The sequence below is a fragment of the Aphelocoma coerulescens genome, chromosome 4 (genome assembly GCF_041296385.1).
Source record: "Aphelocoma coerulescens isolate FSJ_1873_10779 chromosome 4, UR_Acoe_1.0, whole genome shotgun sequence".
NCBI lineage: Eukaryota > Metazoa > Chordata > Aves > Passeriformes > Corvidae > Aphelocoma > Aphelocoma coerulescens.
In genome coordinates this window covers 26,728,538-26,745,167 of record NC_091017.1, presented here as the reverse complement: position 1 = coordinate 26,745,167, position 16,630 = coordinate 26,728,538, and the positions used below count along the sequence as shown (strand labels likewise).

At 43.8% G+C, this 16,630-nt stretch overlaps 1 long non-coding RNA gene across 1 annotated transcript; it reads right to left on the bottom strand.

Moving 5' to 3' along the window:
• Positions 1-580: 580 nt before the first annotated feature.
• LOC138108991 (uncharacterized) lies at positions 581-1,575 on the bottom strand. Its single transcript, XR_011150186.1, has 2 exons — positions 996-1,575; positions 581-894 (listed from the first exon to the last, which is right to left on the bottom strand). It is a non-coding gene; the product is annotated as an uncharacterized lncRNA (long non-coding RNA).
• Positions 1,576-16,630: the final 15,055 nt, after the last annotated feature.

Here is a 16,630-nt window from a genome sequence, read left to right as displayed (position 1 = left end):
ACCTTGAATACTTAAAATTCTTCAGTACTTGTGGTCATTAACTTTTCCTTATTTCGCTCTACCAGGTATGTTGTTTAAACTCTACACTAATTCCTGCTGCTTCCAACACACAGGGGCAAAATAACTAATTTAATATGTCAGACACAGCTATGGAAAATAGAAACCATATGTGCCTAATGACTGAGGCTCAGCTGAAGTTAGTGCATTGTCTTTGTGCTGCAGCTGAATCCTAATGATTCTGTTCCTAAAACTGGTACAGTAAACCAGCACATTAGGTGTCCTCATTTAATGAGGAGGGAAATAAAAAAAGTCTGGAATATTTTAAACCAAGCATTTCTGGATCTAGAAGTCACCTCCACTCTGCAATCAATGGCAAGGCTCAGAAAGCTGCAGTTTTTTCAGACAAGTTTTTTCCAAGTGCAAGAAAGCAAGGCTCTTTATCTCCCCATCAGACCCACGCATCTGCCTTGCAGTCCCTCAGAGACAGCTACAATCTTATCAGATCACCTGGTGCACTCCAGGAAAATAGAGGGCGACACACTTTAATTTCATTCCCCAAGACGATGCACAGGTACATAAATTCACACCCGCTTGCCCCAGGGATTCAGGACCCCACTGACTTTTTCAGTGTCAGGATTCCTCCTCCTTATACTTTAATTTATGACCTGTGTGGAGGTAGAAAACTGAGTGTGTGCACAAAGCACCATCACAGCTGACCCAGCCCTGCTGTGTTGAAGAGGGCAGTATTTAACAAAGCCACGTGGAGGAAGGCTGGGATGTGTTTTCCAGACTACAGATGGCACAGGGATGACTTCTGTGGAAGTTCCTCCAAGGAGTATGTGGGGCACACCTCACCAAGGGGACAATCCCCAAACAGCTCATTCCATTATTGATCTGTAGGCACAGGAGAATTGGTTTTTTTTGGAGCTTTGAAAGCCCAGAAAGCAGAGATGCAGCATATTGGCATTCTTCATTTATCAAAAGCCACCCCTTACCTTTGCTCTCAAGACATTGCATGAAGCAGCAGGCTGGCCCCTCCCCACCTGCCCAACTCCTGTTTATGCTTCTCATTCCACATTCTTCCATCACCTTCACTGTGTTGCGGTCCTGTGCATGCTACTGCTTCAGGCCAGCAAAGTTTCAAAGAACCGCTAAAATGCTGTCTAAAAGAAGTCTAAAAATTATGAGCTGTGAGGAACTGTTTGAAGGGGCAAGCATCACTCTGGATTGCATCATGTACAGGTTTTGAAGCTGGGCACTGGGAACAGGGAGTTGGGTACCCACCTTGAACACCAATCTTAAAATGGAGTTTTGAACCGTATGTTTTTAGGTAAAGAGCTTGATGCTGGCCGTGTGGAGGGGGCTCTTCTCAGTGTGCAGACACCTTCATGGCTGTGTGAGGGCAGCAGGCACAGCCTGGAGAGGGGTGGATGTTTTGTCCTTTGTAACACTGTGGTTTTTTAGAAGAGGCCTGCCTGAGGGAGCAGATGAAAGCAGCACCTCTCCAAAGGGAAGGAACGCGGCAACAGGACAGTAACAATTTTCCCCCTCACTGAGACCCATCATCATCCCGTGCCAAGCACTAGGAACTGAAATGTACTGAACTACTGCACAGACCCCCAGCAAACCCCTCCTCCCACTGCTCAGCCTTCCTGCTCCTAAGCTGGCAGCCAAGCTTGGGCAACTGAAGGGGACCCAAATATATCCAGGTTTTTGGAGGATGGGAGATGCCCCAAAGCCTCCATCCTCTGCCAAGAGAAGCATTTAGGAGGGTGCAAAGCAGACCCAACAATAAGAAACCTACCTGGGAGAGAGGGAGGGTGAGATGGGAGGCAAAATCTTCCCAGTTAATACACAGTAGTGGCACCTGAAAGAAATTATTGGGGTGATGGGGAACACAAGTGCCTCAGGGCCAGCTTCCCTGTGGAGTGGGCCCCTGGTGTCTCTCCCAGCCCCTTGGCCATGCACAGTCTGGCACAGGTGTGTGACAGCTTGCCATGGCTCCTAAAAGCACCTGGCTTAAGCAGCATGAAAGTGCAATCTGGTTCATATCCTGGCCCCTTTGATCTCCATCTTCCAGAGGTTTAGGCCAGGCCCTTCATGCCGAGCACTGAGCAGAACTAAAACTATAGTGCAGTAGGATTAAGTCTTTTCTATCCCTCTCTGCAACAAATGCCCACAGGTTTGGGGATGTGAGGAAGCGACCTAGGGAGAGTGTGGTAAGCAAGCCCAGCAAGCCTGGGGCTGATAAGGGGTTTGTACCCAGTAGGTGCTTTTCCTCCCATCCTGCCTCCTGCTCCCCATTCCATAAGCAGGGGCTCTGACTGAGGGGGGGGGGGGGGGGGGGGCATTTAGACATTTCTGTAACTCACCTTCGGGATTTCACCTGCAACTCCAATCATCCCCGATCGTCAGCAGAGCAGCTGCTGCTCTCTGCTCTTTCCATCAGGTGCGTGCTCCACTGAGGTCAGCTGCTAAATCCCAAGGGAAAAGTCTCCCTCCGATTACTTTTTTTCTAGTAGCAGCTCTTTGTTGAGCTTCCTAGTACCGAGTCTTCTTTGGAAATGCGCACGTGGGATTTGTGAAAACAGGACTGAAAGATTCCGAGTGTGACCAGCTTGGCTGGCATGGGACAGCTGCAGCCTGACCTGCAGCACACAGCACTTACCATACTCTGAGGGCTGAAGGTCTGAGGTGGTTTTCTCTCTCACATGCAGCTTTTCTTTGGATGATGTGGCAGCAGAGTTCAGCTCTGGCTCTGAACTCCCCAAGCTATGTGGATTTAGTTTGGTATGCTCTTCCTCACCCTTCCTTCCTCACTTTGCCAGCTAAATTCAGACAAGGTGCTTGTATGCATAAGAGTTGTCAGAAGAACAACTTACAAGTACAGGAGCTAGAAAAGTCTTGAAGTATGAAGCTGGCAGCCCCCGAAGACCTGCAGGGACAATCCAATCCATCTGGTACTCCAGGGTGCAGAGCAAACAGACTTTTGACTAGTTCATAACCGCAGCATATGCAAAAGGCTCAATTATTGCTTCTTAAAAAGCCCAAATTATCTCCTGGAGTTGGAGACTGACAGCCACACAGTCTCCACAGCGTTATGCACGACTGAATTTTTGCTGGCTTATTCTCTGCTGTTCTGTACTGCCTCTAATTGCATTGCATTTTAACTGTTTAGCATTGTCAGAACTTCAGCCCCGGGGGCAGCGGAGGTGGTGAGAGCTCAATACATCAAATTACTACCCAAAGAGCAAGCAGACAAAAAGCAGAGCGGGGAGGGAGGGAAACAGACAAATGAGCCACATTCATTAGAAAAACAGCAGCCCTGACCAGGGAAGTGTCCTACTGATGACATGAGAAAGGTGAAAGTTGTTAATAATAATAAAGAACACAGTAACACAGTTGCTTTTCTATCAGAAAGCACCAAATCTGGAGAAAATAAATGCTCTGTGGAAAGCAGAGATGGAAACCGATGAAATGCTCCTTGCCCACATAGCACTACCTTTCTTCCCAGTTTTATTTAGCGTGGTTTTTTGTGGTATTGAGTTCTGTAGCTGCACTGTTTAGTGCTGCTCCTTTGAGTGCCATGATGTGGCCCCAAAAGCTGACATTGCTGCTACAGAAGCCCCTCCATGCAAGGCAGTGAGGCAGTTTCCCACAGGCAGGTTTGTGTTTCACTCTTGACCAGCCAGAGATCCTGATTGCTGCTCCTCTCTTTGGAATTTTGCCACCCACGCAGGTCCTGAAGTGCATCAGAACTCTTGATGAGGCTACCCTATTGAGGCACCTCAGTAGCTTTGACCTCAAATAACAGACTAAGCTCTATGCAGCTTAACACCTTTAAATTACAGGACATTGTTCCAGGGAACAGGCCCAGCACAGCGCAGCGGCCACAATGTGACAGCCGCGGAACGAAGGGGTTACCTGTGGATGCCTGAAGAACAGCCCCAGAGCTGCCCACCATGGCACAGGGTCCCCAGGACCCAGCAGGACCTGCTGGGTGTCCCTTGTAGGCCACCACCAGGCTACTTGTGGGTCTTTGTCTTGCCTACCTGTAAAGCCATGGGGGGAGAAGATCACAGAATGATTTGGGTTGGAAGGGACCTTTAAGGTCTTGTCCAGCCCTCAAGATGAAGCAAAGACAGAGGCACATCCACAGGCACGGCCAGCACAGCCAGCAATAAACATGTTTGTGGTAGCAGAGAGGTTTCTGTCCTTGTTCCAGTGCAGCCTGATAGGGAAGTGCCTCTACTGTGGCTCTCCACCCAGGGAACATGCAGAGTGGATGTGAGGGAGCTGAGAAGATCCTTCAGCTGTCTATGCTGAAAATTTTGAGGGTCTTGACATTTCATGTCAGCTGCACTCACCAGGGTTAATTAAAGTCTGTGTTTTATAGATTGTCCTTGGCCATAAACGGAAAAGCTGCCTCAACTGGAAATCAATAGAGCAATCTTTAAGCTCTTTTATTTTATTACATATAGGGTTCTAATTGGAAAAAATTGAGGGCCGTAATTAATGGTGCCAGAGAGGTCCTGAGATGTATGTTCAAAGCGTCCTGAGGAGAGTGCTTTGCTGCAGGCAGCGTGCTGGAGATGCCCAGCATGCCGGGGCACAGCATTGAGGCCAGGCTCACTCAGCGCTGGTGAGTGAGCTCCCAGGAGCACTGCAGAAATCCAACAGCAAATCAATAGCCAGCACTCTGCCCAGAAATTGAGGGGACGGCTGTGAAGGCAGTGCTGTCACCACAGGGCACAGCAGAAAAGCCATATCTGCTGGCTGCTGACAACCAAGGAGTGTCACAGATGCTGCCAATGGCCTCCCTGTCCCGAGCCAGTGAGACTGATGTGCTTTATGCCTTTCTCTAAGTCTACTGTGCACTGGTATGCAGTGAAATGGTTCACCCCTCTTCAGTGGGGTGGAGTCATTCCAAAACCACAGGTGCCTTTGGGGCTTATGGAAGGTGAAGTATCCTGACAGGGCTACTGCTTTCCCTTGCAACAGCCTTGCTGGCAGGCCATACAACTTTCCCACAACGAACAGGCCAAGGAATATTTTTCATTTAAACAACTTTCTGAGCAGTGCCTGTGAAATAATTCTGTCCACAAACAATGGAGTGTCAAGGATCAGAATCATTCCTGTGATCCAATAAGCAGAATAAACCCCAGAAGGCTGGCCCATTCACAAGCAGCCAACAGGAGGCCCTCGGCCAAACGTGTGAGAATAAAATGTAAGTACTTAGAAGGCTAATAAGCTGCTTGTGCTTGAAAAGCATTTCATGCCTACCTCTTCAGCATTTACCTTTTAGAAATAATTATTTTCAACTTTTCTATGTTGTTTTTCTCATTTCTAGACCTTTTCCCTGTAAATAATGACAAAAGCATTTTTCTGTCTGTGAGTCAGATAAGTTACTTGATACAGCATCTTAGGGTAGAAAGCCAATAGTCAATAGACTGTGCCACATGGGGTTTTTTGTTTGGTTGGTTCTTTTCCTTCAGTGCCCACTTGTCTTGTTTAGAGCTGGGTCCGAAATCCCAGCATGCTGCAACTGGTCACTCCCAAAATATTGCAAAGCTTTTTACTGAGCAGGGTTAGACTCTGGGAAGAGCTCAGGGAAACTTTTCTGTGCTTGAAAACAGTGACTTGCTTTCCCAAGTTGAGCCTGAGATAAGCAGTGCTGAAAACACTTTCTCCTGGCAAAACTGAGCCCTGCACACTTTGCTGGCAGTGATTAATGATACCCCAAAGTCTTTGCCACCCAAATATGTTCTTTAGTCTTGGATTGTAACATGTAGATCAGAATTATATACTCGACCTACAAACTTGTTCAACAAGTAACTCACGAGCTGAACTAATTTGTAAGCAGATCCAGTTCAATTACATTTCTGTGGGCATGTTCATTCCACAGTGAAGTGGATGTCATTTACTGCTTTAGCAAATTAGGACACAGAAGCTGAAGAACACAAAATTTAAATAGGACTGTCCACACAGGATTTAACCAAACTTTAGTGAAAAGACTTTACAAATATAGATCCATTTTCCTGGTATTCTCATACAGACGAAACTCACAGTGGAGGACCAACTTTAACTTTTGGGGGCTTTTTTTGCCATACTAGTGGCTAGAAAAACTGTAGTGGCTCTTTTAGACATGTATTACAGTGGAGCTGTTGAGCCAGACAACCTGAATTGATTTTTCATTTCTTTTTCATCTACCTGATCCATTGCATGTAACTTCTTTAAATACTGAGCTCTCTCTGCAGACAGTTCATCACTTCCCATTAAAGCCAATTCCAGCACCTCCAGCCCTGCAGAAGTGCCCCAAATATTCTTTCAAATCCTTTCTGTGCTTTACAGATATCCTTCAAGCAAATCTGTCTTCTCTCCTTCATACCAACATTAATTCCCTTGTGATTTTAACAAGCATGGAAGTTCATATGTCTCCCTTTACTACAAGTTTTGTAATTTCAGGGGTTAAGAGGATCTCAGGCTCTTATTTCCGCTCTCCACTAAACTCACCTCTTTTACTTGATACACACTCAGCACAAGTCAGTCCCTTTGAGAGATGTTTCCCAGCTTTCTGATGAGTTGGTTGTCTGCCGTGCCCCTTATCATGAAGAGCCCAAACACCTTCCCTGTTTTGGTGTTTTTCACTTTTCCAGCATCAGGATTTGCAGAGGCCTGCTCTCTCCCCATCACTGATTGTCATACATGAAATCCCTATTTGTGCTTGGTCTTTGCATATTAAGTGCCTTAATTAATTTGAGCTTAATATTTTTAAATTGAATGTTAAAATCAACCCATCAGCCCAGGTACACTAATCAAGTTTTTATGGTCTTCCTGTGTTTACTGTATACTTTTACAAGTGTTTTAAGATGTGTTGGATGTATTTTTTTTTATGTTTTACTTGTATCTTGGTTTCAAGGCAGATTTTAAAAACCCCAGTTGCAACAAACAGCCCAGCCCCCGTAAGCACCTGACCCTTATCTCAACTAATATCACCCCTCTGACCAGGAGGAGCCATTGGTGGACGGAGATGGTCTGTCAAAGGGAGAGCACCAATCACCTTGAACCAGGGGGGTGGGCTGTGGGCGGACTGTGGGCGGAGCAAAAGCTATAAAAGGGAGCTAAAGAAAGACACGTGCCTCACTCAGTCTCCCTTCCTCTCCAGCTTGCTAAGGCAGTGCTGGAGAAACCTACCCCTTTCTAGGGGCTTTTAGAAATAGATTTCTTTTTGACCAGCCTAGACTGCAAGTTTTTTTCTTTCCTCTACCTGAGGTTCAGAGCTGCCTTAAGCCTAAAGTTCCTGAATCCCTGCGCTCCTGGGGCATACCTCTTGAGCCACTAGGATCCCAAATTTTTATATTTTGTTAGTTTTTGCAATTTTTCAATTTTTCTGTTTTAATAAATTGTTTTAATTTCTACAAAGAGTTGTCTCATTCCTCACAACTCTTTTGGGGGCTCGGCTGGGATCCTATTTTTGCCCTAAAATCCAGGTATTTTGGTTAATTTTATTTTTGAATTTTTGCGATTTTTTTGGTTTTTCTCCTTGGATTTTCTGGGCTCCCACAAGGATTACTGCAGCAGAGAAAGGACACCTCCGGTGGAGAAAGACTTGTGGTAAGGCTTGAACCCTTCTTAAAGGGAACTTAGTTAGGGACTTACCCTTTTTTAAGGGCTATTAGTTTTTGGGGAACCTCCGAGTGGAATTCCTTTTGTGAGAGAGTGTGTGGGGGGGTTGGCCGCCCCCAGTGTGTGTGTGAGTGTGCTTGAAAGGGTTCATTTTTAAGGGCACCACGAGGGATCACCCCTTTAGAGACACAGAGGGGAAGATCGAGTGTGGTGATCAGCCTTTCTGGGGGGAGGTTTCCACGTTTTAGGGGTGTGCGCAGCCCCAAATTCATTTTTATTAGTGTCTCAGTCTCCTCGGGTCTAGAACTGAGGAGAAACCTCATTTTAAACCCCTCTCCTTTTCTTTTCGCTGCGTGGTCGGCCGCCATTTTGAAATTTCGGGTTTCCACGTGGTCGGCCGCCATTTTGAAATTTCGGGCCGCCGCGTGGTCGGCGGCCATTTTGAAATTTCGGGTTTCGGCAGGGGCAGCCGCCATTTTGTGTCCTTTTAATTTGAACTGCACCCCTTTGCTGTTCTAAGTGCATGTGTGAACTTGTTTTAGCCGCACTCTTGTGGTCAGTGCTATCTAGCACCTTTATACTTCCTGTTAGTTTGGAGTGTTTGGGTTATTGGATTGTAGTTGTAATTTGCTTTATCTGCTTTAATCATAAGACACTACTTTGATATTTTGAATTACTGTTTGTGTTATTCATTATAATCTTTTTCCTTTAATTCGGTTATAAATATTTTAAATTTATCTCTCCTTTGCTAATAAAGACAACTCTTGTTTCTTAAATTTTAAGTACATATGTATAAAGCTATCTAAATTTCAGTTATACTTTAAACAATTTAAATATTCACTAATTATTCTTTTTATAATTAAAATTAATATTTCTTGCACCATATTTGTTTCTCACCAGCCTGCCATATTTAATTTTTTTTCCACAGATTCGCCATCATTCATTCCCTTATATATCTACTAACCCTGCTTGCTTTTCTCTACATTAGTTGTATTGTATTTTATGCTTATAACTTTATTATCATTTTTTTATTGTGATAGTGTATTGAATTTAGGCTATTTTGTAATATTATTTCCTTATGCAATATTTTAATTGTTTTATATAATACAATACTTTGGTTTATTTAATTAGGAAAAAAAAAAAAAAAAATTTTCTTCTGCACTAGCTACTTGTTTGCTTCCCAGTAACAAAATGGGACAAGCGAATAGCAAAAAGAAAGACCTAATGAAGAAATACAAAATTTTCCCAGAGAGTCCGTTAGGACAAATGCTCCTAAAGTGGGAAGAAAATCTTTTAACTAAAGAAAAAGACCAATGCCAAATGATTAGGTACTGTGTTTTTAAGTGGCCAAAACATAGAATTAACAAAGATGGTCTCAGATGGCCCAAGTATGGGTCTTCTGAAAAATGGCTTTGTGAGGCTTTGCATTCTTATGTACATTACAAAGCTCCAAAACATTCTGATGAATTAGACTATGCTAAAATTTGGTTAAATTATTGGCAAAAACAAAATGAAGACCAAAGCAAAAAAATAGAATTGGAAGAGGAAACTAAATCTAATTCAATTGGACTTAATAAAAATTCAAACCAAATTTTTTCCATTGCAGAAGAACACAAACAGAAAGAAAAACAAAAACCTAAATTAAATAAACCAAAGTGGGACCCCCTAGACTACCTTCCTCCAGTAACTCCTCCAGAAAGGAGGGTCCAAATTGAACAAGAAAGGGTCCTTCCTTCATCAAGCCACCCAATCGAAAGGGACTCAGAAAATGAGAATGAAAGTGAAAAAGAAAATTCTGTTCCTTCCTGCTCTCACAAAAAGACAACCGGACAAAGGATTTCTTCTAGCCAGGATGGCCCAGCATCTTGCACTAGAAAGAAATCATTTAAAACACCTGACTGTCCTACCTGCCTTAGCACTCCCCATGAGTCTAAAATTTTACCTCTTAGGGAGGTACCCATGGGAAATGCTCAAGGAGGAATTGGTTATGTAGTTGTACCTCTAGCTTCATCTGAGGTACGGGAATTTAAAAAAGAAATGAAAAGCCTGATGGCTGACCCAATTGGTCTAGCTGACCAATTTGATCAATTCCTCGGCCCTAATATTTATAATTGGGGAGAGATACAATCCATCCTTCACTCCTTATTCACCATTGAGGAAAGAAAATTGATTAGAGCTGCAGGAGTGACAGTCTGGGACAGAGAAAATAATTCTAATCAGGGCCCAATTGGAGAACAAAAATTACCACTGACAGACCCTGAATGGAACCCAAATTCAGAAGAGGGCAGGAGGAACATGAAAGACTACAGAAATTTAACTATAAAAGGGATTAGAGAAGCTGTTCCTCGAGTTAATAATATGAAAAAAGCATTTTGTGGGGAACAGGAAAAGGATGAGTCCCCAACAGCTTGGATGGCTCGGTTAAGGAATAACATTCAACTTTATTCTGTCATTGACTTAGACAGTGAGGGAGGCAAAACTATGCTAAAAGTACATTTTGTGCTTCACTCCTGGCCTGACATCAGAAAAAAATTGGAAAAATTGGAAAAATGGCCAGAGAGGGAACTAGATGAATTACTGGAGGAAGCCCAAAAAGTCTTTGTTAGGAGGGATGAAGAGAGGATGAAGGCTAAAAGCCGAATAATGAATAACAGTACTAGTGCTCCAATCCACAACCCTCCTACACAAAGAACTTCCCAAAGGGGCATCCCACAACAGCAAACCCAAATCTGCTCTCAGCAACAGCCACAAGTTTGTGCTTGCAATATAAAATCTACCACAACTGCTCAAAGACCTGAGAGGTTAATTTGCACATACTGTAATAAACCAGGCCACGGGCAGTGGTACTGTTTTAAAAAGCAGAGAGATCAAGGAGTCCTTCAAATGGAGGGACAAATTTTGAACAACTGAAGGGGTCAGGGGCTTTATTCTCTGGGGCAAAAACATCTTAAAGAGCCCTTGCTAAAATTAGAAGCTGGACCCCAGAGACAACAAGTGGAGTTTTTAGTGGACACAGGTGCTGAAAGAACCTGTGTCACTGAAACACCTCCAGGATGTTTTATTTCTCAAGATACATTAGATATATATGGTGCTAATGGTGAAAGTTTTGCTGTTCCTGTAATTAAAAATGTAACCCTTTCCATACAAGGACGTACCCATACAGGGGATGTGCTATACCTACCTCAAGCTGGGATCAATCTTTTAGGACGTGACTTCCAAATACCTCTGAGGGTTGGGGTGGTACCGCAAGGTGGAAAAATGAACACTAAATTGTTTGTTTTATCTTTAGTAGATGAGCAACACATTGACCCAGTAGTGTGGGCCAAACCTGGCAACCGGGGAAAAATGGACATCACACCTCTAACAATTGAGTTGCTCCCAAATAGCCAGCCAGTACGTGTACCACAATATCCCCTCTCCAAGGACAAAAGAAAGGGCCTGAAGCCTGTTATCATGGACTTATTACAAGATGGAATTCTTGAGACCTGCAAATCCAGTTACAACACTCCAATTTTGGCTGTCCAGAAACCAGATAAGTCATTCCGGCTTGTACAAGATCTGCGTGAGGTCAATAAGAGAGTCCAAACCAGGTACCCACTGGTGCAGGACCCCTATACACTCCTGAGTCGGGTACCCCCAGCACATGCCTGGTTCTCTGTTATTGACCTTAAAGATGCTTTCTGGTCATGTCCTCTAGATTCTCATTGCAGAGACATCTTTGCATTTACCTGGGAGGATCCAGACACTGGACGGAAGCAGCAGCTGCGCTGGACTCGCCTGCCTCAAGGTTACACCGAGGCACCCACACTCTTTGGCCAAGCGCTAGAAGATTTGCTAAGTTCCTTTTCTCCACCCGAAGGGATTCAGGTAACTCAGTACGTAGATGACCTGCTCCTCTCTGGGGAACAGGAGTCTATGGTAAGAACTGCTACAATTCAGTTACTGAATTTTCTAGGGAGGAACGGGCTGAGGGTGTCAAAACCTAAATTACAATTTGTGCTACAGGAGGTGAAGTATTTGGGACATCTAATTGGCCATGGCACAAAAAAACTCAGTGCTGAAAGAGTAGAAGGAATCCTAAATCTACCACCTCCAACTTCAAAACGAGAAATCCGGCAATTATTAGGCCTATTTGGATACTGCAGACTGTGGATTGATCAGTATTCACAATCTGCCAAATTTTTATATGAAAAACTAATGGAAGAAGAACCTTTTAATTGGACTAATTCAGACACACAAAAATTACAAAATCTGAAAGAGAAATTAACAAAAGCACCTGTTTTAAGCCTTCCTTCACTAGAAAAACCCTTCGATCTATTTCTTAATGTGGAGAAGGGAATTGCCTATGGCGTCTTGACCCAGGAGTGGGGAGGAGTCAGGAAGCTGGTTGCTTTTCTTTCCAAATTACTAGATCCAGTGTCCAGAGGATGGCCCGTCTGCATCCAGTCCATCGCCGCAGCAGCCGTTCTGGTCTCGGAGAGTCAAAAACTCATTTTTGGTGGAGACTTGACAGTGCATACACCACACTCAATCAAAACCATTTTAGCTCACAGGGCTGCAGAGTGGTTAACTGACCCAAGAATAGTCAAATATGAAGCCATTCTCATGCACTCAGACCACCTGCGGCTAGTTGCGTGTACACACCAAAATCCAGCTCAATTTCTTTATGGGACCCCATCAGAAAAAGAAATTGAACACAATTGCATCGAGATAATTGACATCCAAACAAAAGTCAGAGAGGACCTGGTGGACTGTCCCCTCAATGAAGGGGAAATCCTCTTCATTGACGGGTCATCTCGAGTGGTGGATGGAAAGCGATGCTCTGGCTATTCAGTGGTCGATGGACACCAAATGTGTGTGCTAGAAAAGGGCAGATTGCCACCGACCTGGTCAGCTCAGGTCTGTGAGCTCTATGCCCTAGAAAAAGCACTCCACCGACTAGCAGGAAGCATCGGGACCATTTACACTGACTCCAGATACGCTTATGGCGTAGTCCACACCTTTGGAAAAATCTGGTCCGAAAGGGGGTTCCTAAACACCAAAGGGAAAGATATCCTACATAAGGAATTGATCCTAAAAATTCTAAAAGCACTGCAACTGCCTCAGGTGATCTCAGTGGTGCATATTCCAGGTCATCAATCGGGAACCACAAAAGAAGCTCGGGGGAACAACCTAGCAGACTTGGCAGCAAAAGAAGCAGCAGTGGAAGAAGAGGTAAAAGTGATGGAAGTGAACCAACTTCCAACTAACACCACCATATCTGACACTATTCCACAAACTAACATTTTACCCACGCCCATTTTTACTGACCAGGAAAAACAGAAATTAGTTTTAATTGGTGCTAATGAGGATTCTCAAGGCCGCTGGTATTTACCAGATAAACGCCAAATGTTAAACAAAAATTTAACCCGAGAAATTCTACAAAATATCCACCAAAGCAATCATTGGGGTTCAAAGGCTCTGGCGGATCACTATCTCAGAACCTTTGGATGCACTGGTGTTTATGAAATAGCCAACCAAATAACCCGGGACTGTGTAATCTGTCAAAAAGTTAACAAAAAGGTAATGAAAAAGAACACGGGCGGAGGAATCGAATTAGCAATCAGGCCTTTCCAAAACATTCAAATTGACTTTACAGAAATGCCTCCTGTCCAGAGGTGGAAATACCTATTGGTAATCGTTGATCACCTTACCCACTGGGTGGAAGCTATTCCAACTGTCAATGCAACAGCCCAAACAGTGAGTAAGGTGATCCTCGAGCAAATTATCCCCCGTTATGGGATAGTCCACCGCATAGATTCAGATCGAGGTACTCATTTTACCTCCCAAATTGTACAACAATTGGCTCAGCAATTAGGAACAAATTGGAGATTACACACCCCGTGGCATCCACAGAGCTCTGGGAGAGTGGAACGGATGAACCAGACAATCAAGAACACCCTCACAAAATTAATGCTGGAAACAAAATGGACCTGGGTAAAATGCCTTCCGCTTGCTCTTCTTAGAATTAGGACACAGCCAAGATCTGATTTGGGTTGTTCACCATATGAGATGTTGTATGGATTACCCTACCTTGCTACACCACAAGAGTTGAATGTGAAAGAGTGTGGAAACACCAATGTACAACAATATGTACAGATAATTGCCAAAAATCTAGAGTTGCTAAGGGAAAGAGGTTTTCTACCACAAACTCCCCCACTTGATTTTAATATACATCACATCAATCCGGGTGACTGGGTGTTAATAAAATCCTGGAAAGAAAAGTCATTAACCCCATCCTGGGAAGGTCCATTTCAGGTCCAGTTAACCACTGAAACTGCTGTCCGGACATTTGAGAAGGGCTGGACGCATGTCAAGAGGGTGAAGGGTCCAGTAACAGCACCAACTGAAGAGAAGAAACCTCCAGACAAACCATCAAACTAAACACCCTGTTTGAAAGCTCCACTCAGCATCCCTCAGTCCAAGTTAATAAAACCCTGTACTCCCAGTTATACCTCAGTAATAAGTGCTAGCTACAAGTTGTTAATTAAGTTAAAAATATTTCGCTGTTAATTCTGTTCTTTGTTATTCCTTTTACAGATTCTGCCTTCACACAACCATATTGTCACATCAACTGTATAGTAAGGCTCCATTTGAAGCCAGCATTCTCTTTCAAAAACAGTCCAATCAGACTCCAAAATTACGGGCACAATAACTCTAATCTTTGACAAGGCCAACCCTAAAATAACCATGAGTTTCCAGAAGCCTGAGATCACTGAAGAACCATCTGAAGGTGAGAAGCCTAAAGAAAGGACGAAAGAAGCAAAGATGACAAGCCCCACCAGCAGAGGCAACCCAAATGCTGACAGCTTCTCTCGGGTATGCCTAAAGGGGAAAGTGAGCAACATCCTGCTACTGAGTGTCATCTGTCTCTGGGTCCTCTGGCCTCCCTTTACACAAGCAGCCGACAGCCGCTGTAACAGATGTTACAAGACTGTGTACCAGGCAGAAGGAGGCTCATTTCAAATTCGACACTTTTTCCGAGCACATACTTATGTTAATCCATCTTGTTACAACATAACAAGGTTGAGTATCTGCTCAGAAAAAGGTCACAAGTACTGGATTGGCAAAAACATTGGCACCCAAATACATAAGCAGAAGGGAGAGTGTCCCTCCCAAGACGATTGGCTCTGTTTCAATTTTAGATACATAACCAAGACAGAAGATTTGTTAAAAAGAAAGACCTATGACACTGACCTGATCCAAGAGGTGGTCATAGAAGAAAAGGAAAAACAAAAAGAAAACAATCCTTTGATGTCAAGGAAAAACTTGTTTATTGACCTGGCAGAAAGGATTGGACAACAGCTAAATTTAACAAATTGCTGGGTGTGCGGAGGAACTTTAGAATCGGAGAGTTGGCCTTGGCGGGGAGTCAGTCTTGGACCCCCCGATTTACTCCGACTGAGTAATCTCTCCCCCACAACCCGACATGACAGTGAAACCTGGCTGCTAAGCAATACTGTTATTGGAGAAGAATGCATCTGGAGGAAAGGAAGAAAATTTTTAGAAGAAGTTGGTGAGACAATATGCAAAAGGTACCTGGTAACTGATGGGCAAAAACACTGGTGGATACCTCAAGAACCAGATGTATTCTGGTCTGCAGAAAAGGTTAAAAACAAAAATTGCATTTTGAATCCTGTTAAAAAACTCTGGCAGTGCTGGGATCAAGGAAATCCATACTCTGTCCTGCCACAAATTTCCAAGTACTGGATTACAGCAGCAAGTATACAACCCCACTTCTGGGAAGCACTACAAGACCTCTACTGGATCTGTGGTAACCGAGCTTATTCCAACTTACCACCTCGCTGGAAAGGGAGCTGCACTCTTGGAGCCATTCAACCAAACTTCTTCCTACTTGCTGAAAACGCTGGAGCCCACCTTGGAATCTCCCTTTATGATGAACTTTTCCGTACTAAGAGACATGTAATAGGAGGGACCCAGAGATGGGGAGAAGAAGAGTGGCCAGCTGAGAGGATCCTAGAGACTTATGGACCTGCAACATGGGCACAGGATGGGAGCTGGGGGTACCGAACTCCCATCTACATGCTAAACCGGATCATCAGACTGCAAGCACTAATTGAGGTAATCACTAATGAGACCTCTCTTGCTCTTGAACTGCTTAACACACAGCAAGGGCAAACTCGAGCAGCCGTGTACCAAAATCGGCTGGCATTGGACTATTTACTAGCAGAAGAAGGTGGAGTATGCGGCAAGTTTAACACCTCAGACTGCTGCATCCATATTGATGATCACGGCGAAGCCATCACCAAGATTACCCAAAACATCAGGAAACTAGCCCACGTTCCAGTGCAGAAATGGCAGCCCTTGATCACTTCTGAATGGTGGGAAAATATTTTCCAAGGACAATGGTGGAAGAAAGCTTTAATTATTGTTGGACTTTCCCTTACAGGACTTATTTTTCTCCCTTGTTTAATCCCTTGTTTCATCCGTCTAATCACCACTGTCGTCCAAAGCATGCCACTGATCCAGGATCTTCAAGGACAACAGCAGCGTCCACCATTCGCTCAAAAGATTATGCATATCAATAATAGTAACAATAAGAAAACCAGAAAGGAGAGAAAAATTGCCCAGCAAGTGTGGGACACTTTTAAAGAGCTTGAATCTATCCCTGAAGAGCTATCCACCTCCACTTAAATGCAAAGACCAAAGATGCGAGCATAAGAGAAAAAGGGGGGACTTGTCATACATGAAATCCCTATTTGTGCTTGGTCTTTGCATATTAAGTGCTTTAATTAATTTTGAGCTTAACATTTTTAAATTGAATGTTAAAATTAACCCATCAGCCCAGGTACACAGATCAAGTTTTTATGGTCTTCCTGTGTTTACTGTATACTTTTACAAGTGTTTTAAGATGTGTTAGATGTATTTTTTTATGTTTTACTTGTATCTTGGTTTCAAGGCAGATTTAAAAAAAACCCCCAGTTGCAACAAACAGCCCAGCCCC